This window comes from Budorcas taxicolor, chromosome 16 (assembly GCF_023091745.1).
Source record: "Budorcas taxicolor isolate Tak-1 chromosome 16, Takin1.1, whole genome shotgun sequence".
NCBI lineage: Eukaryota > Metazoa > Chordata > Mammalia > Artiodactyla > Bovidae > Budorcas > Budorcas taxicolor.
In genome coordinates this window covers 40,562,863-40,586,563 of record NC_068925.1, presented here as the reverse complement: position 1 = coordinate 40,586,563, position 23,701 = coordinate 40,562,863, and the positions used below count along the sequence as shown (strand labels likewise).

General features: G+C 38.4%; 1 protein-coding gene across 1 annotated transcript in view; it reads right to left on the bottom strand.

Moving 5' to 3' along the window:
• The window catches only part of DNM3 (dynamin 3), a 636,190-nt gene that overhangs the window by 170,320 nt on the left and 442,169 nt on the right, over nucleotides 1-23,701 (bottom strand). The gene's annotated exons all lie outside the window — the stretch shown is intronic.

Here is a 23,701-nt window from a genome sequence, read left to right as displayed (position 1 = left end):
AATTAACAACTCTTTAGGAAGAAAATGGACATTTGAGAGGGGAGGTCTGCAAATGGAACCAAACCAATCTTGGTTAAACATATTGGATGCCAAAGAATTATTAGAACATTCACCTTTATGGACTGGCCCAGGGACAGTATTATTGTATGCATAAATACCTAACAATCAATATAATAGGAGACAGCCAAATATTCAAGTTTAGGAAATCTAGTCAATATTTGGGGCACTTTAACACAGCCCTTGTTAAACAGTAATCCTCTGTATATCTTGGGTGACAGTCCTGAGAAATACTAGGCCTAGATTTCAGAGGAGAAGAGCATAGAGATTTAGCCATGACTTAATACACAGGTATTAATGCTTATGAGAAATACATGCACTGTACAGATATGTTTGACATAAACTTTATTGTTCCTTCAGCTCCTACAGTTCTTCCTTGAGAATTTGTCTATGCTCAGTAGTGCGGGGCAGAATTCTTCTATGTTCCCTAGCCAGCTTGCGGGGGGCCATGCTGTCTGCAGACATCAGAAAATGTTATTGCAAGAACTATCACTGCCTTTGCCTCTTGAGAAATGCTGGGCTGGAAGAAGCACAAGCTGGAATCAAGATTGCCAGGAGAAATATCAATAACCTCAGATATGCAGATGATACCACCCTTATGGCAGAAAGTGAAGAGGAACTAAAAAGCCTCTTGATGAAAGTGAAAGAGGAGAGTGAAAAAGTTGGCTTAAAGCTCAACATTCAGAAAATGAAGATCATGGCATCCGGTCCCATCACTTCATGGGAAATAGATGGGGAAACAGTGGAAACAGTGTCAGACTTTATTTTTTGGGGCTCCAAAATCACTGCAGATGGTGACTGAAGCCATGAAATTAAAAGATGCTTACTCATTGAAAGGAAAGTTATGACCAACATGGATAGTATATTCAAAAGCAGAGACATTACTTTGCCAACAAAGGTCCATGTAGTCAAGGCTATGGTTTTTCCAGTAGTCATGTATGGGTGTGAGAGTCAGACTGTGAAGAAAGCTGAGCACCGAAGAATTGATGCTTTCGAATTGTGGTGTTGGAGAAGACTCTTGAGAGTCCCTTGGACTTCAAGGAGATCCAATCAGTCCATTCTAAAGGGGATCAGTCCTGGGTGTTCTTTGGAAGGACTGATGCTAAAGCTGAAACTCCAGTACTTTGGTCACCTCATGCGAAGAGTTGACTCATTGGAAAAGACTCTGATGCTGGGAAGGATTGGGGATAGGAGGAGAAGGGGATGACAGAGGAGATGGCTGTCGTCAGAGATGGCTGGATGGCATCACCGACTTGACGGATGTGAGCTTGAGTGAACTCCGGGAGCTGGTGATGGACAGGGAGACCTGGTGTGCTGCAATTCATGGGGTTGCAGAGTCGGACACGACTGAGCGACTGACCTAACTAACTAACTCCTAAATTAGTCAGGGGGAAATTTGGGCAGAGCACATTAGAATAGTGAGGCAGAAAGGAACAGGTGACACAGAAAGCTAAAGGAAGCTGGTTAGAGGACAAAATGGCTGTCCTAGAAGGCAAGGTCTTCAAAGAAGATAACAAAATAGACCAAAAACATAAACTGAATGGCAGTGAGAGAAGCCCAAGAATAAATTAAAAAAAGTAAAGCACTGTAAGAAGATTCCAATATTTCTTTTACAGAAATTAACAATAGCAAATACAAGGATATTCTAAATAACAAAATACATAATTTATGCAAATGAAGCATCAGAGTTGGGCCTAACTTTAGACTAATTTAGGACACAATTCTAAGAGGCAAGGTTGTATCCTGAATGAAAAGCTACCCAACACATAATCAAATGAAAATGCTTGAGACCCAGGGAACATTTTTGTATTGGATGCTTTTCAATGCCCTAAATTTAAGCAGCTGGATTTTTTTAATGCACATCCTATTCAACCTTTTGAAATGATGGATTTGCCTTCTAATGGGAAATCTGCATTTCATTGTAACGATGGAACACAATGTCCTTGGCCTGTTTTCTATAGAAGTAGGCTCTCTTTTGTACTACATTCTTTAGTATATAGTGGAGACCAAAACTCCAGCAAGTTTATGTCAGATATTAAACAATGGAGAAATACACATATGTGCAGACAGAGAAATATAAAAAAAAGTAGTTTCATTTCCAAAGAACTAAATGTCATTTATCCAAGACTTTTGAGGACATATTGCTAAATTATTTCCTAATCAAGAGTTTTCCAGACTGACAAAAAAAGAAGAAAAAGAATATTCAGACTAATTTGTTTAAAGTTGTTAGTCAGATGGAGAATTAAATGTGAGAACCATGAAGCTATATGTCATGGATATCTCTAAAATTTTTGGTGCTTCTGGGAAAGTATGATATTGTACTAAAATAACATCTTAAATATGAAATAGTTGAAATAAACAAACAGAGAAGGAGAAAGGATAAACAAGTATAGTTTCTAAAATATAGCAAATCTTACCACCTTAATTGAGACATTTATTATATATTCTTTGTTAACTCTATAAACTTTCTAATAATTCACTGTTCAATATGGTAGCCTCCAGCTAAGGTGACTACCAAGTTCTTGAAATGTAGCTAGTCAAATTGGGATGTGCTTTAAGTGTTAAATACATACCAGATTTCAAAGATTTATTATGAGAAAAGGAATGAAAACTATATCATTAATACTTCTATATCAATTATATGTTAAAATGACATTACTTTGAATATATTGAGGTAAAGTATTATTAAACATAATTTCATCTGTGCTGTTTTGAATGCAGCTGTCGGACAATTTTAAATGACATATGCGGCTCACATTAACTTTCTTTTGACAGTGACAAGCCCATGTACCTGTCATCACATTCCTTCCTCTCACCCATCCAGTTCTCCTCTTCTGACCTCCTCATTTCTGCCATCAGGTATATTTATCCTTCTTCCAGTCACCCATTCTGAAACCTCACTATCACTTCTGACGTATTGTCTTCCATCGCCTCCTTTATTACATCAAGACTATACTGCACTGTGTTTGAAGCATTTGTCATAGCTCCCATTGTTTGACATTCCCACTACATTAATTCAGGTCCCTGGCATCTCACAAGCCTGCAATTATAAATGGCCTCCTATCTAGTCTTTTAGTCTTGTACTTCCTCTAACATTACCAGAGAGGGCAATTTTCTTAAACTACTCTGTCAAATTCATTATAGACCTTCAAAACATTCATAGCTCTCCACTATTTATGGAAGAAGTTCCATGAAACTTCTTAATGTGAAATTGAAAAATACCTACAAATTGGTCTGATCCTGACTTGTCAATATCTCCTTTAATCTTTAGTAGGAAGTCTCCGTTTCAACCAAATACACATTTGCCAACAGTCCTTTCCCAGCTTGGTCTACTCTTTCAACTCCCTACACACCAGTGTACTATCTAAAGTCTAGTTCAAGTTCTATCTTCTGTGCAAAGAGTTTTCCCAGAGTTTTCATTCTATGTCTGTATTAGTATCCCCTTTCTCCTTTCAATTCACACAACAGGTATGGTTTATTTTACTCACTTTAAATTATAGGTACACCTTGGAGATATTACAGGTTTAGTTCCAGACCTCCACAATAGAGCCAATATCATAATAAAGCATGTCAAATGATATTTTTTGGTTTCCCAGTACATATAAAAATTATGTTTATACTAAACGGTAGTCTATTAAGTGTGGAATAGCATTATGTTAAAAAAAAAAAGAAAAACAATGTACTTACCTTAATTTAAAAGTACTTTATTGCTTAAAATGCTAATCATCATCTGATAACACAAGGTTGTTACAAACTTTCAATTAAAAAAAAACATTATCTGAGAAGTGCAATAAAGTGAAGCACAATAAGATGAGGTATGTGTGTATACCTTATATGAGACATCTTCATCTTGCAAATGCATTAATTTAAAAATTTCTGTCAAGGTTGTTCATTTGGAACTCAGAATGTTCAGTTAATTTTATTGTTCAAGTAGGTTACACTTGGAAAGAAAAGCAAAAAAGTAGAGAATGATTCTTTTTTTGGTAAATAAACAAGGAATAGAATTTGATATTTTAAACATTTTATCTTTAATAGACATTTTGGAGGAAGCATTTGCAAAATTCTAGAGGAAGAGTTTTTAAATGTGGATCATTTTTCTGTACAAGTTTCAAAAGCTTCAAAAGCTGATGCCACTCATTCAGCACCATTCTTTTCTTCATTTTAAAACATAATACCTTTCCTTTTCTCAATACAAGATGGTTATCAGTACTACTGGTTCAAGATTGAGAAAGATGCCTGACAGAGCTGTCTCCTGTCACCCTGTTTGTTTAGATTATATGCTAAGCACATTATGAGAAATGCCAGACTAGATGAGTTACAAGCTGGAATCAAGACAGGCAGGGAAACATCAACAACCTCAGATACGCATATGATACCACTCTAATGGCAGAAAGCAAAGACAAACTAAAGAGCCTCTTATAAGGGTGAAGGAGGAGAGTGAAAGAGCCAGCTTCAAACTAAATATTAAAAAAACTAAGATCATAGCATCCAGGCCCCTTATTTCATGGCAAATAGAAGGGGAAAAGGTGGAAGCAGTGACAGATTTCTTCTTCTTGGGCTTAAAGATCACTGCAGATGATGACTATAGCCATGAAATCAGCAAATGATCGCTTCTTAGCAGGAAAGCTATGACAAACCTAGACAGTGTGTTGAAAAGCAGAGACATTACTCTGTTGACAAAGGTCCATATAGTCAAGGCTATGGTCTTCCCAGTGGTCACATAGGGTTGTGACAGCTGGACCGTAAAGAAGGCAGAAGGTCGAAGAATTGATGTCTTCAAAATGTGGTGCCGAAGACTCCTGAAAGCCCTTAGACAGCCAGGAAATCAAATCAGTCAATCTTAAGGGAAATCAACCCTGAATACTCATTGGAAGGACTGATGCTGAAGCTGAAGCTCCAGTATTTTGGTCATCTGATGCAAACAGTCAACTCATTGGAAAAGTCCCTAATGTTGGGAAAGATTCAGGGCAGGAGAAGAGGGCATCAGAGAATGAGATGGTTGGATGGCATCACCAATGCAATGGACATGAATTTGGGCAAACTTTGGGAGATGGACAGGGACAGGGAGGCCTGGCATGCTGCAGTCCATGGGGTTGCAAAGAGTTGGATGTGACTGGGCAACTGAACAACAACCAGTACTATTTGTATGGAAGGCATCAAAGATGATAGGGGTTCTTTGTTCAAAGAGAGAGGGAATATGAGAGTGTGTGTATGTGTGTGTTTTCCTTGCAATAACTTGCCAAGCGTTAGAAGAAAGAGGAGAAATATTGACAGAATAGGCCAAAGAAAGGAGGATTTAATGTGTGAAAGAGTGCGGTCTGAGGTGGAAGTAATTAAACTGAGTGACATAAGCAGAGGCTCAATATTGAGGGAGGTGGGAATTAAGATATAGCCTCACAGTATAAGTTCACTGACCTTGAAAGGAAACAAAAGGATCAATATGGGACAGATGTGGGGCCAGCAAGTGTCCACTGATAACCTCTAGCTTGCAGAGCACCATCAACATAACTTGGTTGCTGGAAGAAGCTATAGTAAGTATGAGGAAAGTGTTTAGTGCCTGGAGGAATAACTCCTGAATATGCAAAGGATTGGAAAGTCTTTATATACTTGGTGACTCATATGTACAGAGTTTTATAACTTGGGGAATATTCAAGTGGCCTTGGTCTGATAACTACATTGAATCATTTTACTTGTGCATCTTTCTCACTAATGGTGGTTTAGTTGCTAAGTCGTGTCCAACTCTTGAGACCCCATGGACTGTAGCCCACCAGACACCTCTGTCCATGTGATTCTCCAGGCAAGAATACTGGAATGGGTTGTCATTTCCTTCTCCAGGGGATCTTTCTGACCCAGGAATCAAACCTGGGTCTCCTGCATGATAAGGTACCAAAATCTTCAAGGATAAGATTGTGGATCCCTCCTCCTTTCTATATATTACAATGCCTAGCATAGTGATCACTGAAATTTATGTAGCGTAAATTATAAACATTTGTTGAATTAATTTGAGAATGTCTAATAATTAAAGTCAAATGTTGAGTAAAATATTTGGATAGTTATATATATTTTGAGAATCAAATTAAAATTCTATGGGAAAAAAACCTGTATAAGATGCTTAACTGTCATTGCTTTTGATCATTAAAACTTTATAACATTTAGACTGACTGCCATGTTTATTTTTACCTCTGCTTTTGTTTGTATTGCTTCTACTTGCTAGGAATGTCTCTTTTCTGCAAGAAGGCAAATACTAGTGACCTTGAAATTTATGTGAAGTGCTACCCCCTCCATGAAGCCTACTCTGATTATAGCAAGTCATAGACCTCTATATAGTTTTCAGATTTTCTATAATTTTTGTCATAGGCTATATAGAATAACCCTGGAGAAGGGAATGGCAACCCACTCTAGTATTCTTGCCTGGAGAATCCCATGGACAGAGGAGACTGGCGAGCTAGAGTCCATGGTCACAAAGAGTCAAACATGACTGAACGACTGAGCACACACACACACATAGAATAAAACTGCCTGTTTATGTTCAGCTTGCCTCTTCAAGGAGATCGGAAGCTACTGGAGGATAAGGACTGTGTGATAACTCATTTATATTTAACATATATACTGTTGCATATATGGATATTGGTTAGCAAAATTTTGATTGTTGATGATACATTACAAATAAAACACCAACATGATGGAATTTTACTATTATGTTGTACCCATACTATTTTTACCATTATGTCTACCTATGTGCGTGTGTGTGTGCACACATTCAGTCATGTCCAGCTCTTTGTGACCCCATGGACTAGAGCCTGCCAAGCTCCTCTGGTCTAGGAATTTTCTAGGCAAGAATAGTGGAACAGGTTGCCATATCCTCCCCCAGGGGATCTTCCCAACCCAGGGATCAAACCTGTGTCTTCTGTGTCTCCTGCACTGGCGGGCAGATTCTTTACCACTGAGCCACCTGGGAAGCCCCATGTCTACCTATACTCTTTTGTTAAAAATGATCCAAAAAGATGCGATATGAAAACTTATTTCTAATTTCTCAAAAACTGATTTTGAATTAATTTACAGCATTTTGCTTAATATCATACAGTTTATTAGGTAAAGTTTTACTAACCTAGAACAATATACTTGATTAATAAAAAATCTTGTGGCCTAAACATATAAATATACTGTGACAATCCAATACACTTTGAAACAATACAGAAACAAAATTCAGCAGCTATGTTGCTCTTAGAGGTACAAACTGATACAAAGTTTTTTAAAAAATGACAGAACATAAAAGAGACTAGATTATAAAAGACTAGAGAAAAATACATTTAAAAGACAGTAATGGCACCAAGTATATCTTTGAAATAGGTAATAATGGTTCTAAATCTATTTTTTTAAATATGTGAGTTTTGTTATAATTCTTCACTGGATTGCTCTAACATTTTAAAACATCATGGCAATTTCTCAGGCTAATAAATAATCTGATTAGAAAAAGATTCCACAATAGACTAGCAGAATATTTCATGATGCAGAGGATAGCTGTGTTTCACTAGAGGAAAGATTCTTAGTTCTGACCACTCCTCTTCTCATACTTTATATCATGTGCATTCTCTATAACACATTTTTCATATTGTATACTCCTAATTTATTAAATGCCTCTTGTCCTACTTGAAAACTGACGTTTATTTGCCCTTTCTCAGTGTTGTACCATTCTGCTAGCAACAAATGGACCATTCCTGTGACACAACTACACTGACAATGTGTGAAGGCCACAGAGGGGTACTGTGGTCCCAGCTAAAGGAGGAGACAGAATGACGGGACAACCAAGAATCTTGTCTGAAAACAGGGTGGTAGCCCATAGATCAAGCTGAAAAGATCCCTCATCCAGAGGTTCTAAATGTTTTTTCAGAATCCTGAAAACTCATGAGATACTGTGGAACATTCAATTATTATAATTTGCTGGCTAGTCAAGAGACAATAATGTTGATCAATATTCTTTCCCCAACAATGTTTTCTTTTTTCCCTGGTACACTGTGGCCAGAATGTTTGCAAACAAGGAAACTGGAGACATTATCCTGGGTTTCTGGGTGGGGAACAGGGCCAAGAAAAACGTGATGCTCCCATAAATTAGCACAAGCCTTTAATGCTCTGAGTAACTGACACAAGAGTTATGAAAGCATACATATTCATCATGCTTCCTACTCTCACCTCATCTCATTTTCCAAGATGACACTACATTGCCCTTCAGAGTAAATTCAATCTCAACACACCCACTGCACCAACCACAGTACTCCTGCTTTTCAGGAAAGTCAATGCATTTTCACTTTCCACATGGAACACATCCAGTCATATCCTCTTGTCTTCATCTAAACTCCTTCCTCCACTAGAAATACTGCTGCCTATTTGCCACTCTTGCTTCTCTTCCCTCAAAATTCCTGCAAAAGATTATCTGGCTCAATGTACATTTTTTCTTCAAGTATTATAGATCTCATTTCTCTATCTTTCTCTTTTCCTTTCCCATCCTATTTGTAGACTTATTTTCAAGTCAGTGGTACTCTTTAAAAAATTCTGACATCAAAGCCCACTATATTAAGTAGATTAAAAAGTGTAGCTCTTTTTTCATAGGAGCGGGGCTTTGAGAAAACCTGCCCATTAAGAATCATTGTCTCACCCTGACATTGCTGCTAAGAAATGTAATTGCAGTGACCAAGGACAAAGGTCCATATAGTCAAAGCTATGGTCTTTCCAGTAGTCCTGTACAGATGTGAGAGTTGGACCATAAAGAAGGCTGAGCACCAAAGGATTGATGCTTTCAAATTGTGGAGAAGATACTTGAGAGTCCCTTGGACAGCAAGGAGATCAAACCAATCACTCCTAAGGGAAATCAACCCTGAATACTCTTTGGAAGGACTGATGCTGAAGCCCCAATACTCTGCCTACCTGATGCAAACAGCCCTTTCCCTCACTGGAAAAGACCCTGATGCTGGAAAAGATTGAAGGCAGAAGGAGAAGAGGGCAACAGAGGATGAGATGGTTGGATAGCATCACCAATTCAATGGACATGAACTTGGGAAAACTTTGGGAGATGATGAGGGACAAGGAGACCTGGTGTGCTGCAGTTCATGGGGGTCACAAAGAATCAGAAACAACTTAGCAACTGAACAACAACAACAACAACACCACCACCACAGGCCTGGATCTTCAGATCCTATTTTCAGAATCTGGTCCACCTGTCAGCCTTATTCTCCAGATGCTCCCACAGTGCCAGGGCTCTGCTCTCACTTCCAGCCTATAATTTGAGTCACCCCACTCCTTTAAGTCCCCTACACCAAGTAGCTCCATCCAGATCCCTGTGACTTCTAACGGGGCAAACTTATCTCTCAGAATCACAGATACAATCTAGCAAGTCCTTCTAGTTCAAACCACTCATGCTATGCCTGGCTTGCCGGATTGGGCGCTTTGATGTGTCCGCTAGAAACTCATGCAAGTATGCAGTGCTCCTGAAAGAGCAAAAGCCCCTGGTATGGCCAGGCACAGCATTCAGGCCTCCTCTACCATTGCTGGGATTCCTTACACCCACATCTGATCCCTCAACAGAACTTGTGTGCTTGGTTTGTACGACATGACTTTGTACTTTTGTCTCATTGTCTAAGTGTCCAAATGTTTTACCTAAGTGTGTGCGTGCTCTGCCTTTCCAACTGCAAGGTAAACACCTAAGGGAAAGAGCAAATCCATTAGTATTATTACCTTTATTATTACTTTTGTTAATCATTTTATGCAGCTTGTTCCTCTGCTACTCTGCAACTATGTCCCGACTTCCTATCAAAGCATCAAGCCCTTGAAGAAAGCAACTGTTTCCTTTTTATTTTTGGTTGCATGATTGACATTCTACAAAGTGCTGAACGCACATATGCCCGAGTCCCCTCATAGGCTGGCATGGTGTTCTGCTTATATTAAAGACTCAAGAGACGATGACTGACATAAAATAATCAACATGTCAAAGAAAAAGGCTATAAAATATTAAGAATACCATAATACTAGTTCCACATGCTGTTGAAAACTAAAATCTGGTGTTTATTGCTATTAAAAAGTTATAACTACAGAGATGTACAAAGTATGAAACTCATAAACTATCCATATTTTTAGTTGGGCTTTAATATCCTTCTTTAATCTAAATTAAATTTTGAGTAGTAAACAGCGTTTGGGAGCCAACATGATGCTAGTAAATAGTACTTCTTTAGATTTTTCTCTTGGGCACTGAAAAAACTGTCCATGTATGCCTTTGATGGGCTTCCTTGGAGGCCCCCAACATTCCACAGTTTATATGTATCAGCGTCATGGCTGCCCCTCTGCATGTACTCAGATCCTTAAATGGGACTACACACTGGAATATCTCTATTGGGTAAGGGAAATATAGTATATTTGCCATTACCCAACTGGACTCTCTGCTCTTTTCCTAGTTCCTTCTCTTTCTTTAGAGTCCAGTTAAGTATTCACCTCCTCCAGGAAGCCTGTTTGGCCATAAAAGCCCACTGGAGGGCTCCCTCCTCCATTCTCATGGCATTCTTGGGCAATACCACTTTTTTATTTGTTTTTTGCACTTTATATATATATTTATATATATATATATAGTTCTATAATTTCAAGTACATCTAGTACCCTTAAAATGTGGACTTCCTTTACCCCTGACTAAAAAAGTACTTTCACAATTTGAAAGTGCGAACACTAATGATTTTATTATTAAATGTTTATATTTAATTTTTATAGTAATCCCTATATTTAAAGCAGTATTCATGAGTATTTGTACATACCAGATTGACAATGTAAAAGACAGATAATAATAAGTGCACTAAAGAATAAATTTCATGGACTATGGTTAAGCATAGCAGATTGACTGCATGCATATACAGCCTCTTCCTTCTCTGAACCTTCTATGATACCAGTAAAAGAATAAAAATATAATGATCCACAAGGACCAAAAAAATGGAAGGGGAAAAAACAGTGGACAAGAGATTTCCCAAAGGCTTTGGAAGAGAGAAAGCAGACAGAGGAGTATTCATTAACTTTCAGGCTTCCCTGGTGGCTCAGCTAATGAAGAATCTGCCTGCAGTGTGGAAGACCCGGGTTTGATCCCTGGTTTGGGAAGAACCCCTGGAGAAGGGATCGGCTACCCACTCCAGTATTCTGGCCTGGAGAATTTCATGGACTGTATAGTCAATGGGGTCACAAAGAATTGGACAGGACTGAGTGACTTTCACTTTTACAGGAGTTATCTTGTCCTAACACCTAGACAGGGAGAGAATGGAGAAGCCAAGCCACTTGGGTCTTGTCTTGCCCTTGGAGGCACTGGTAGCCAACATGAGGGGATACAGTTATGGGGCTGACAGGACAGGATCAGATAGAGCCCTATCCAGAACAACTGATGACATGGGGCCCCTTCCTCCCAGTATGGCAGCCCATTCCTAAACCCAGCAGGAGATCAGAGGCTTTTCCCTAGAGAAAAAAATAATACAAAAGAAGTTCTGGACCCAGGGGACAGCAAATGTGGGATAAAAACAAGAGAACTTAGTGAAAGTCTTTATACTGAAATATTATCCCTCAGTCCCCTTTCCTGCCCTTTCCCAGAATGCCAGCAACCAGATGGATGCCTATGCCTCTCTCAGGCAGGATATTGACTGTTCTTCTCTGGGAAAATAAGATTCAGAGAAATCTCTAAATAAGATTCAGAGAAAATGCCTTGTATTCTAACATTTCAAGGAAAAAGCCGGCTTGTGACTTGATCACCTCATAGGAAGATCCTATATTCTGCAAGCCTCACTCACACATAGAATTTCCAAGTAACTGGATGGTACAAAAGCATCAGGGATTATATATATCACAGCTATTAACTAAAGAGGATTCTGAGGATGGATTATCTCGATACCCACTCCAAGTCCCTTGTAACATTTGAGTTCAATTCAAAACTCTCCTTCCCTTCCCAACCTTGTTATTACAGTGGGGGCTCCAGATAAGACAGTGTCAACCCATCTGATGTGCTCATGCCAGACTTTGATTCAGAAGTGAGTCACACAGGAAAGAGGCAGAGTCTGTGGCATGGGTTTTGTTGGCCTGGATTATGGCAGAAGTGGCATGGCTCTGGATCCAGAGGCTGTATAATACAGGGTAGCTTCCTGACTGTGAGGCCTCCACATTGGTCAGGGTAACAGCTCCCTGGCAACCTCAGTTCTGAAATTTAATTTGGAGAACCATTCCTGGAAACTCAGACTATTTCTGGAATTTTTACCCGCCGAAGGTTCTTTGAGCAGTATATCCCATTTAATTAATGTTTTTCTGCTTAAAGTAGCTAGAGTGGATTCTGTTGTTGATAATTAAGAACTCTGAAAATACAGTAGCAATATCTAGTTATCATGTCTTATTATGTCTTAGCAAAAATGAATACCCAGTAAAGCAGAACAATAGCATTTCTCATTTTAATAGTCATTAAAAAAAGAAAAACTACATGAACTGATTATTAGCATGAATATATATGAGTGTGAGCATGAGTGTGAGTGTGAGTGTATGTGTGTGTGAGAAAGGGGAGGGCTATGAAGTTGTGAATTTCTAGGACTTTTCACTCAAGGAAAGAGTCTTTAACCATATATATATGTACACACACACACATATATATAAGACATATATATTTCTTATACATATAAGAAATAACATGTATGATAAATTTTGAATTGAAAACTCAAAGGGTAGGTGAGAGCATTTGAGTACCTCCGTAAGAAATAAAACAAGGCAACCAATGTGAGTAAAACAGAAAGAAAACTTCCTGGCAGCGTGAATGCTCATAAACTATTACAACTACCTCTATAACTAACTGCAGTGAACTACATGGGTTAAATTTTCTCTACTAGTAAGCTAAGTACAGGGACTTTGTATTTTATATCTTTTCAGTTACTAGGAAGGAAAAAAATGTACTAGCAAGGCAAAACATACTGCAAGCACTTTAAAATTAGCATATTTCAAATGTTTAATGGTTTCATTTCCTCACTTCTTTCTCTGTGCCAAGGTAACACAATTCATGTTTTTTTAAAAAGAGAAAGTTGCAAGTTTGGAGTAGTGACTAGTTTACATGAAAAGGTACGTGATATGATATGAATTCCTGGTAGTAATATCCCTCAATTTTGACTTCTGTGGCTGCACATTAAATTACAAAGTGAATTTAAGAAACCCCACAAACTATGAAATTATGCTTACTTTGTAATGCTTTCAAGTGCATATTAATCACATAGAACTCTACATGCATAACCCTTGGAGTATAATTGTATTAAATAAAAGTGTTATTTTGGCTAAGTATACCATACATGTGTAAAAGTTCAACTCAATAAAAGTACCTTGTTTACAAATGTCGCATAATTTTTACTTATCTGAGAAAAATGGAGGTCAAGAAGGCATGTACAAATAAAATCCTCTGACAATTCCCAGAACTCAATGGTTTAAATTTTACTCCCAACATTTGTCACTAAGCAACAAACAAAAATCAAAGCTTAATTTTGCCCTCTCTCCCCTATCATCTAAGCAAAGAAACATTCAAATACAGGCAACACTAAGAAAAAAGCAAGACTGAGCAGTCAACCAAATTAGTGAGCTTTTCTGAAGTCCTTTGTATTAAATCCCGCCACTGCTTTCCACTGACATTAATAGGATTCAGTGAGGTTCCTTCTGATGGAAATGAAGGAGAGCAGACTGCAGTACCCTGTCCTCTGTACTTTAGTGAGAGGCCTTCTCCCTGTGTCCTAGGGAGTGTGGATTCAAGATGGGAACAGGGAAAGAGAGGCCCCTTCCACACGCCTTCTGAGATGCAGCCTTGGACTTAAGATGACATTTGGCTGCATTGCTCTGAGCACAGCTGGTGGTCTGTGTACTGCTATTAGCTCAAATGCATGTCTATCCAGAAACAGGCTTTTGACAAGGGAAAGAGAACTGAAATAGTTCTTATCCATTAATCCTAATCATGACTCCTAGTCTGGTCTCTGGGGGAAGGGTGATGAAGAAAAAAGTAGTTAGCACGGAGAAGGAGAAAGGAGCAGGAGGAGGAAAGACAGAGTGAAGTGACTTTTAGAAGAAACCAAAAGAGTACTCTCTGCTTTTGCTGCATGCACAGAAGGCTCTACCCCCAGACTCCGAGAAACAACGACAAGTATGTCAAGGGAAAAGACATACACAGTTTGGAATTAAGACATAGGGGTTTACATCTGAGCTCTAGCACTACCCATGTGAACCTAGGCAAATAACAAGATTTCTGCAGGCTTATTTTATCTCTGTATGTTGATAATAATTCATGCTTCACAGTGGGTATGATGATTAAATGAGATCTTATAGAAGTCTGTGCATTCAGAGATTCCTAATATTTGTTTACCTTTCCTTGGGGATTATCTTATTAGCCATCATCTTCCCACCAATAAACATAGTAAGGTGGGTATCAACATATTTACAACAGTAAGCATTGACCCTTGTAAGCTATAGAACTGTGAGGGAAATGAGTTAATCACATGCTCAGGAGCTAAACACACATTAAACAATGTGTTTATCACGTGAATAAAATCAAGCCGGGAGAATGCCAAACAGTGAAACAATATCAACAACTTTAAACTCTGCTTTCTTACTCAATGAAGGCTTATAAGAAATCCAGAACTATCCAACTATGTCCATATCCCGAGAGAGGAAACGTGACTACAGGCTAAGGGTGATACTAATTCCTCTCCCTCACTCCCACAATGGATTACACCGAATAGATCAAGGAAACGACTTGGAGGGAGTACATGTTCTGAAAGAAATACAAAAATGAAATTCCATAATTAAAGAATCATCTATTTGTAATACACATAAACCCTCATACTTTAAAAAATATAAGCAAGAGTAGCAAAACAAGCTAGGAAACTAAAAAGTAGGAAAGGTTTGTTTTCTTTCCCCAAACATCTTCTATTTAGGTAGTTTCTCTATGGGTTCCAAACCATGATGGCCTGGGTTAACTGCTTTATTGCGGCTTAGTTTGTAAATTTCCCCCTCTGCTACATCCCAAGAAAGCTCTCCCTCTCACTCCATTTGTCCTGTATATTACCAACTAGATTTTAAAAACCAAGAGTGGGGACTCTGTTTACCACTGTAGATTGCTGATACAAGTAGATGTTAATACTTCACACATGCTGATTTATGATGATATCAAACTCACCTCTACTATGTCTTGTTATGCTAGACTTTGTTTCATGCATGATTATATTTATAATAAATTACTGTCAGCTAGAAAATCAATTGTTATTAATTTTTCCCAGATAATGTACTTGTATTCATTTATTTAAATATTTGTTTATTTGGCTGTGTGGGGTCTTAGTTGTGGCACTTGGGGCATTAACTCTCTAGTTGTGGCATGGGGCTTAGTTGCTCCAAAGGATCAAACCTATGTTCCCTGCATTGCAAAGCAAATTCTTAAGCACTGGACCACCAGGGAAGCTCCCTTTGAATTTTTTAATAGAAAACATAAAGGAACTTTAATATCCAAATAGTCAGGGTGAAGAATACTGGATTAAACTGGGTACTCCAATCTTCTACCTGAAAGGACTGAATCATTCAAGTGCTTTAGTTACTTGGTAGGCCTGAGGTCCATGGCTGTCCTTAAATCATCCTACTAGGGAGCTGCCTAGTCCAGGGCTGGACCAGAAAACTCTGGCTGCTTCTCCATAATTTAAAGCAGTATATTTAGGGTGATTTCTCCAATTAGTCTCCTGACCCCCAGAGTCTGTGAGGTCTTGTGAGAATTAAAAATAACATGTGGTGCTGGTATTTAATAAAAAATGAAGATTATGGCATCCGGTCCCATCACATCATGGCAAATTGATGGGAAACAATGGAAAAAGTGACAGACTTTATTTTCTTGGGATCAAAAATTACTGTGGACAGTGACCACAGCCATGAAATTAAAAGACACTTGCTCCTTGGAAGAAAAGCTATGACAAACCTAGACATTGTCTTAAAAAGCAGACATTACTTTGCCTACAAAGGTATGTAGAGTCAAGCTATGATTTTCCAGTAGTCGTGTATGGATGTGAGAGCTGGACAATAAGAAAGGCTGAGCACTGAAGAATTAATGCCTTCGAACTGAGGCACTGGAGAAGACTCTTGAGAGTCCCTTTGGCACTCAGCCTTCTTCACAGTCCAACTCTCACATCCATACATGACTACTGGAAAAACCATAGCCTTGACTAGACAGACCTTAGTCGGCAAAGAAATGTCTCTGCTTTTGAATATACTATCTAGGTTGGTCATAACTTTTCTTCCAAGGAGTAAGCGTCTTTTAATTTCATGGCTGCAGTAACCATCTGCAGTGATTTTGGAGCCCAAGAAAATAAAGTCTGACACTGTTTCCACTGTTTCCCCATCTATGTCCCATGAAGTGATGGGACTAGGTGCCATGATCTTTGTTTTCTGAATATTAAGCTTTAAGCCAACATTTTCACTCTCCTCTTTCACTTTCATCAAGAGGCTTTTTAGTTCCTCTTCACTTTCTGCCATAAGGGTGGTGTCATCTGCATATCTGAGGTTATTGATATTTCTCCTGGCAATCTGGATTCCAGCTTGTGTTTCTTTCAGTCCAGCATTTCTCATGATGTACTCTGCATAGAAGTTACATAAGCAGGGTGACAGTATAAGCCTTGATGTACTCCTTTTCCTATTTGGAACCAGTCTGTTGTTCCATGTCCAGTTCTAGCTGTTGCTTCCTGACCTGCATACAGATTTCTGAAGAGGCAGGTCAGGTGGTCTGGTATTCCCATCTCTTGAAGAATTTTCCAGAGTTTATTGTGATACACACAGTCAAAGGCTTTGGCATAGTCAATGAAGCAGAAATAGATGTTTCTCTGGAACTCTCTTGCTTTTTCCATGATCCAGTGGATGTTGGCAATTTGATATCTCTTTCCTCTGCCTTTTCTAAAACCAGCTGGAACATCAGGAAGTTCACGGTTCACGTATTGCTGAAGCCTGGCTTGGAGAATTTTGAGCATTACTTTACTAGCATGTGAGATGAGTGCAATTATGCAGTAGTTTGTGCATTCTTTGGCATTGCCTTTCTTTGGGATTGGAATGAAAACTGACCTTTTCCAGTCCTGTGGCCACTGCTGAGTTTTCCAAATTTGTTGGCATATTGAGTGCAGCACTTTCACAGCATCATCTTTCAGGATTTGAAATAGCTCAACTGGAATTCCATCACCTCCACTAGCTTTGTTCGTAGTGATGCTTTCTAAGGCCCACTTGACTTCACATTCCAGTATGTCTGGCTCTAGGTGAGTGATCACACCATCGTGATTATCCGGGTCATGAAGATCTTTTTTATACAGTTCTTCTGTGTATTCTTGCCACCTCTTCTTAATGTCTTCTGCTTCTGTTAGGTCCAGACCATTTCTCTCCTTTATCGAGCCCATCTTTGCATGAAATGTTCCCCATGGTATCTCTCATTTTCTTGAACAGATCTCTATCTTTCCCATTCTGTTGTTTTCCTCTATTTCTTTGCATTGATCGCTGAAGAAGGCTTTCTTATCTCTCCTTGCTATTCTTTGGGAGTCTGCATTCAGATGCTTATATCTTTCCTTTTCTCCTTTGCTTTTAGCTTCTCTTCTTTTCACAGCTATTTGTAAGGCCTCCCCAGACAGCCATTTTTCTTTTTTGCATTTCTTTTCCATGGGGATTGTCTTGATCCCTGTCTCCTGTACAATGTCACGAACCTCATTCCATAGTTCATCAGGCACTCTATCTATCAGATGTAGGCCCTTAAATCTATTTCTCACTTCCACTGTATAATCACAAGGGATTTGATTTAGGTCATACTTGAATGGTCTAGTGGTTTTCCCTACTTTCTTCAATTTGAGTCTGAATTTGGTAATAAGGAGTTCATGATCTGAGCCACAGTCAGCTCCTGGTCTTGTTTTTGTTGACTGTATAGAGCTTCTCCATCTTTGGCTGCAAAGAATATAATCAATCTGATTTCAGTGTTGACCATCTAGTGATGGAGTCTTCTCTTGTGTTGTTGGAAGAGGGTGTTTGCTATGACCAGTGCATTTTCTTGGCAAAACTCTATTAGTCTTTGCCCTGCTTCATTCCACATTCCAAGGCCATTACTTTGCCGACTAAGGTCCACCTAGTCAAGACTGTGGTTTTTCCTGTGGTCATGTATGGATGTGAGAGTTGGACTGTGAAGAAAGCTAAACACTGAAGAATTGATGCTTTTGAACTGTGGTGTTGGAGAAGACTCTTGAGAGTCCCTTGGACTTCAAGGAGATCCAACCAGTACATTCTGAAGGAGATCGGCCCTGGGATTTCTTTGAAAGGAATGATGCTAAAGCTGAAACTCCAGTACTTTGGCCACCTCATGTGAAGAGTTGACTCATTGGAAAAGACTCTGATGCTGGGAGGGATTGGGGGCAGGAGGAGACGGGGACAACAGAGGATGAGATGGCTGGATGGCACCACTGACTCGATGGATGTGAATCTGAGTGAACTCCGGGAGTTGGTGATGGACAGAGAGGCCTGGCGTGCTGTGATTCATGGGGTTGCAAAGAGTCAGACACGACTGAGTAACTTAACTGAACTTGAGAGTCCCTTGGACTGCAAGGATATCAAACAAGTCAATCCTAAAGAAAATCAACCCTGAATATTCATTGGAAGGACTGATGCTGAAGCTGAAGCTTCAATACTGTGGCCACCTGTTGGGAAGAGCTGACTCACTGGAAAAGACCCGATGCTGGGGAAGATCAAAGACAGGAGGAGAAGGGGATGACAGAGGATGAGATGGTTGGATGGCATCACTGGCTGAATGGACATGAGTTTGAGCAAATTCTGGGAGATGGTGAAATATAGGGAAGTCTGGTGTGCTGCATTCCATGGGGTTGCAAAGAGTTGGGCATGCCTAAGCTACTGAACAACAACAAATTTAATAAAATTAGTAAAAATTTTCTGAATTGTCACTTTATAAGTGAAGACTGGAACTCAATTTTAGTGCCTGTGTTTGTGTATGCACTAGTAGTACTTTATGGAAAACTAATGAAAAACAAAGAGCAGAGATACATGTCAACATATGAATTATGTACAGTCCTTCAATGGTATCACAGTGCCCTGGGTGGAGGGAGGCTTCATTTCAGTAGGATAAAACTTGCAGGAGGATGGTGGGGTCATATAGCACAGGGTATACTGATCTCAAAATACTCTATGCCTGGCAGTCAGAGCATATTCTTGTTGACCAGCTAACGAGGTGTCTCAAAAGGTCATCATATCTCAGGTAAATGTTATTTATCAATCAGAGTTTCTTGGTAATAGAGCTCTGTTTGAACTTGATTGGCTTTGTTTTTTTAAAGTAGAATGATAAGCATAAGGTATTTATATATTTGTAGATATTTAAAATAAAACAATTTTATACTAATACATAAGTAATATTATGAATAAAAAGTTTGTCTATGTTCATAACTGATGAGTTTTTTTTTTTTTCTTAAAAGGGTGTTTGCATGTTACCCAAGTTTGAGAAACACTGGTTTAGGGAAATCATATTTGGAATTCTCTTTAAAGGGATAACATGGTCAAAATAGGTACAAACGAATGACCTTGACTTATAAATACCTTGGAGCATAGCTTAGGGATTGCTTTAATTTCTACTTGCCCTCAGCAGGACTGGGAGAAAAAATACAATTCTGGCCCTCAGAGCCTGGGAGGCCCAGTCTTGGCTGGAACATATATTGAGGGTCCTTGTGGGGACTGTTTTTCTGCTCTGTGTTTCAGTTTCACTATAAGTAAAGCAGGAATAATAATACACAAACTCAATCCTTATATTAAAAAATGAAAATAAATAAACAACTTTATGGGAACAAAGGGGCAATAGTTGAAAAAAGCATTTTCATTTTTTGAGAAAAAGAAGGTACTATTTAAAAGAGTAACTCTTGAAAATATCTCAACAATATGTGTCTAATTCATGCTGACATGTGTAATTGAACCTATGTTTAATGTTTGCTGCAAATTATCTGCTTCCTTTAAGAAGCTGGGTTGGTAAAAATGCTGAGCTGTATGGTTCAAAAATAGAGCAGTAGAAGAATTAGGGCTACCTGGGAAAAGACACAATAAGGCTAGGCCCTTAATAAAAGAAGAATGGGTGATTCAAAGAAACAGAAAGGGAAAACACAGTAGAAAAAAAGTGCTGCTAAGGATAATAAAAGACCTCATCAAGAAGCTGGTAGAAAGTAATAGAAGGAACTGGAGGTTATAGAAATTTCCACATCTAGAACTCATTAATCACACAGAAAAAGGTTAACACAGACAGGACCAGACCAATAAAGACCCAGAACAACCCAAAGAGAGATAAACAACATAAATACAATATTGAGTTTTATCCTGCTTTAGATGACAGAGTGTATACTCTCCTTTCCCTGCCCCATCTCCCCTCCCACCCCTCCTTTTCTTACTCATGCTAAACACTGAGTTATTTCTAATTAGATTTAATGGTTACTCACAATTAAATTTAATTACTCTTTCATTATTCAGAATAATTAAATTTCAATATATAAAAAGATCTCAGATCCCTTCTTATTTTAACTGTGTTAACAAATAGTATCACACACTTAAAATAAGAGTGGTGAGAACTATACTGCTTTCCTATAATAGAAACAGCAAGATCCACCCTCCTCAAAAAACAACAACAAAAAACCCTCAGTTCTTAAGTATAACAAAAATGCTGGACTTCCCTGGTGGCTCAGCATAAAGAATCTTCCTACAGTGCAGGAGATACATGGGTTTAATCCCTGGGTCAGGAAGATTCCTTGAAAAAGGGCATGGCAGCCCACTCCAGTACTCTTGCCTGGAGAATCCCATGGACAGAGGAGCCTGGTGGGCTATAATCCATGGGGTCACAAAGAGCTGGACACTACTGAAGAAACTGAGCATGCACAGCACACACAACAGAAATGTTGCAAGTTACTTAATAACTCTAATTTTTATAGGTTCATCAGGAAAGCCTTCTTGACATGGGAAGTGACACATACAATTTAAAAGATCATTTGACCACTTTTTGTGGAGTGTGAATCAGGGAGGGCCAAGAGTAGGAATAGAAAACCAAACAGGAGATGAAATGCAGTAGTGCAGGAAAGAGACAGGGGTCTTTCCAACTAGGATAGCAGTTGAAAAGGAAGTGACTGGGTTTGGGGAAAGGTTTTGGAGGACAGCAGTTGTTGGCAAAACACAGCCCAGAGGGCTAAATCTGGCCTTACCTTATTTTCATATGGCCCTAATAGTTAAGAATGATTTTTACCATGTTGAATGGTCATGGAAAAAAAAAGAGAAAACCATTTTCATAAATGGTTATTAAAAAAATGTGGCAGAAACCACATGTGGCCTACAAAGCCTACAATATTTACTATCTGTCTCTTACAGAAAAGGTCTGACAAACCTTGGAATAGAGTCAGCAAATCATGAACTCAAATCAGGTGGAGAGAGGAATGAAGGATAGACGGGAATGAAGGAAAGGGCCCTGCCTTTAAATTGAGTAAGCGGGTGATGAACACACTCTCTCCACTGCAGCCAATCAGTCCTCTCACTGCCTCCATTTTATCCTTTACATGTTTTTGTTGTTGGACTTCTTTCACTGTCATATTTATTTACTTATATGTCTGCTTCCCCTCCCTGGCAGTGACTTATTTAAGTAACTCTATTTTTTCTCAATATTTAGAGCACCCAGCTCTGTATAAGACCCATGTGCCATAACTACTGAATATAATTGAACTGATACATTAAATTCATTTTCAGTAGTGCTAGTAATAACATCAATGTCTTAATGAATAAAAAAGCCTCAATTGATTTTCTTAGTGTATAAGAGTTTATATAGCATTTTTGCAACCTCTCTGTTCTTTATTATAACTTTATACATTGATATTACGATAGGCCTCAATGAAGAGTTCTCCCTACCCCCATAAAACATTATATTTTATCTTTATTTACTTATATTTAAAATTCTAGGAAGTATCAGCATCCTTTAATATGAACTAAAAGCTATCACTTTGAAAGGAATGACTAGAAAAAGAAAAACAGGATGAAAAAAAAATTGCATGATGGAGTATTATGAAAAATAAAAAGCAAGAAAGAAAATTCATGTATTAGAATGACAACCAGGGCATCTGGATTAGGTGTAAGGAGAGTGGTGAGAAAAACAAAGGAATCAAAGGTGGACTTGTATGTTTGCCTGTTACTAAAACAAAGAAGACTATGAGACATATAGGTTGAATTCTGTCTTGGAAAGTTAAATTTAAAATGCTAATTAGGGATTCAAATATATATATATATATATATATATATATATATATATTTTTTTTTTTTTCCCAAAATGTAGGTAGATATTTTAATCTGGAGTTCTTATATGTGTCAGGATAATAGGAAACTGACAACCACGAGAAGAGCTGTCTTGGGGAAGGATGGGAACAGAACCTGTCTTAACTGTGTTGAAGCAAGTTAAAGAGAGAACGAAGAAACAGAGGAAACATTACAGACATTTTATAGAAATATTACAAACATTACAGTCTAGGAGAGATATTCCCATGGACATTTAACCTTCAAGTTGTTATAAAATATAAGAAATGGCACATAAGAAAATACCATTCACTTGAAGGAACTTTATTCTAACTTTATTAAAGCATTCTATTAATACATATATTATTTTCTACTTTTCAAATATCATGCATCCTACATGACAGTGGATGTAAAGTCATTAAACGAAGTGTCCTTTCTTGGAAACAAGAGAGCACTAGAATGCTGGAGATTCCCTACAAGGTGGTCAATTCCCTGAAATACTATGCAAATTTTTGTAAATGCACATATATTGTGGGGAAGAAGTAGAGGGAACATAGCTTCAGTCAAATTCTCAAAAATCAACTGGGGTAGACAGTAATACCATGAACTCCTGCTGTGGTGAGGAAAAGAGGTCTATAATTCAGTGGAATTCCATAGGCGTGTTATCACATGCACAATCTTGTCCAATGGATAAAAGGCAATTTTTTTAGCTTGGACACCAAGCAAGAGCATCCAAGCTGAAAAGCAAAAACTCCAGCTCATTCTCATAGTGGGCAGAGCTTAGCAGACATGCTGTTCTCAGAATGGAGGCCAAGCATGAAACATCACAACACGGCAGAGCCATCACCAGGGTGACCAGTTAAATAGGCTCATAGCTTTGACTACACCAGAAGAGGAAGTAAAGAATGAAACAAAATTCTAGAAATACTTGAGATGGAGCTTTAAACATGTACAAAAGCAAGAGATGAGCGTTTTCTGTACCTAGGTAGTGAACTTATACAAGTATGTAATGTCCTAGCACAGATCAGCACAGGATGAGAACACTGGCACACACAGAGAAGAATCAGCACAACTTGGACAAAGAAACCAGAAGTCTCCTAACCAGTTTCTTAGTGAGGAGATGCTGGAAGTTTATATGAGAACCCCAATCTGTGTGTGTGAGTGCGCCTATTTTATTATACTCTACTTTATGGTAACACACATATATAGATACCTATCTATCTATATGTATGTAATAAAAAGGATATAGTTCTTATTTTGTACCATGAACTCAATCATTCTCCACATAACATCTGAGTTTTAAAATTCT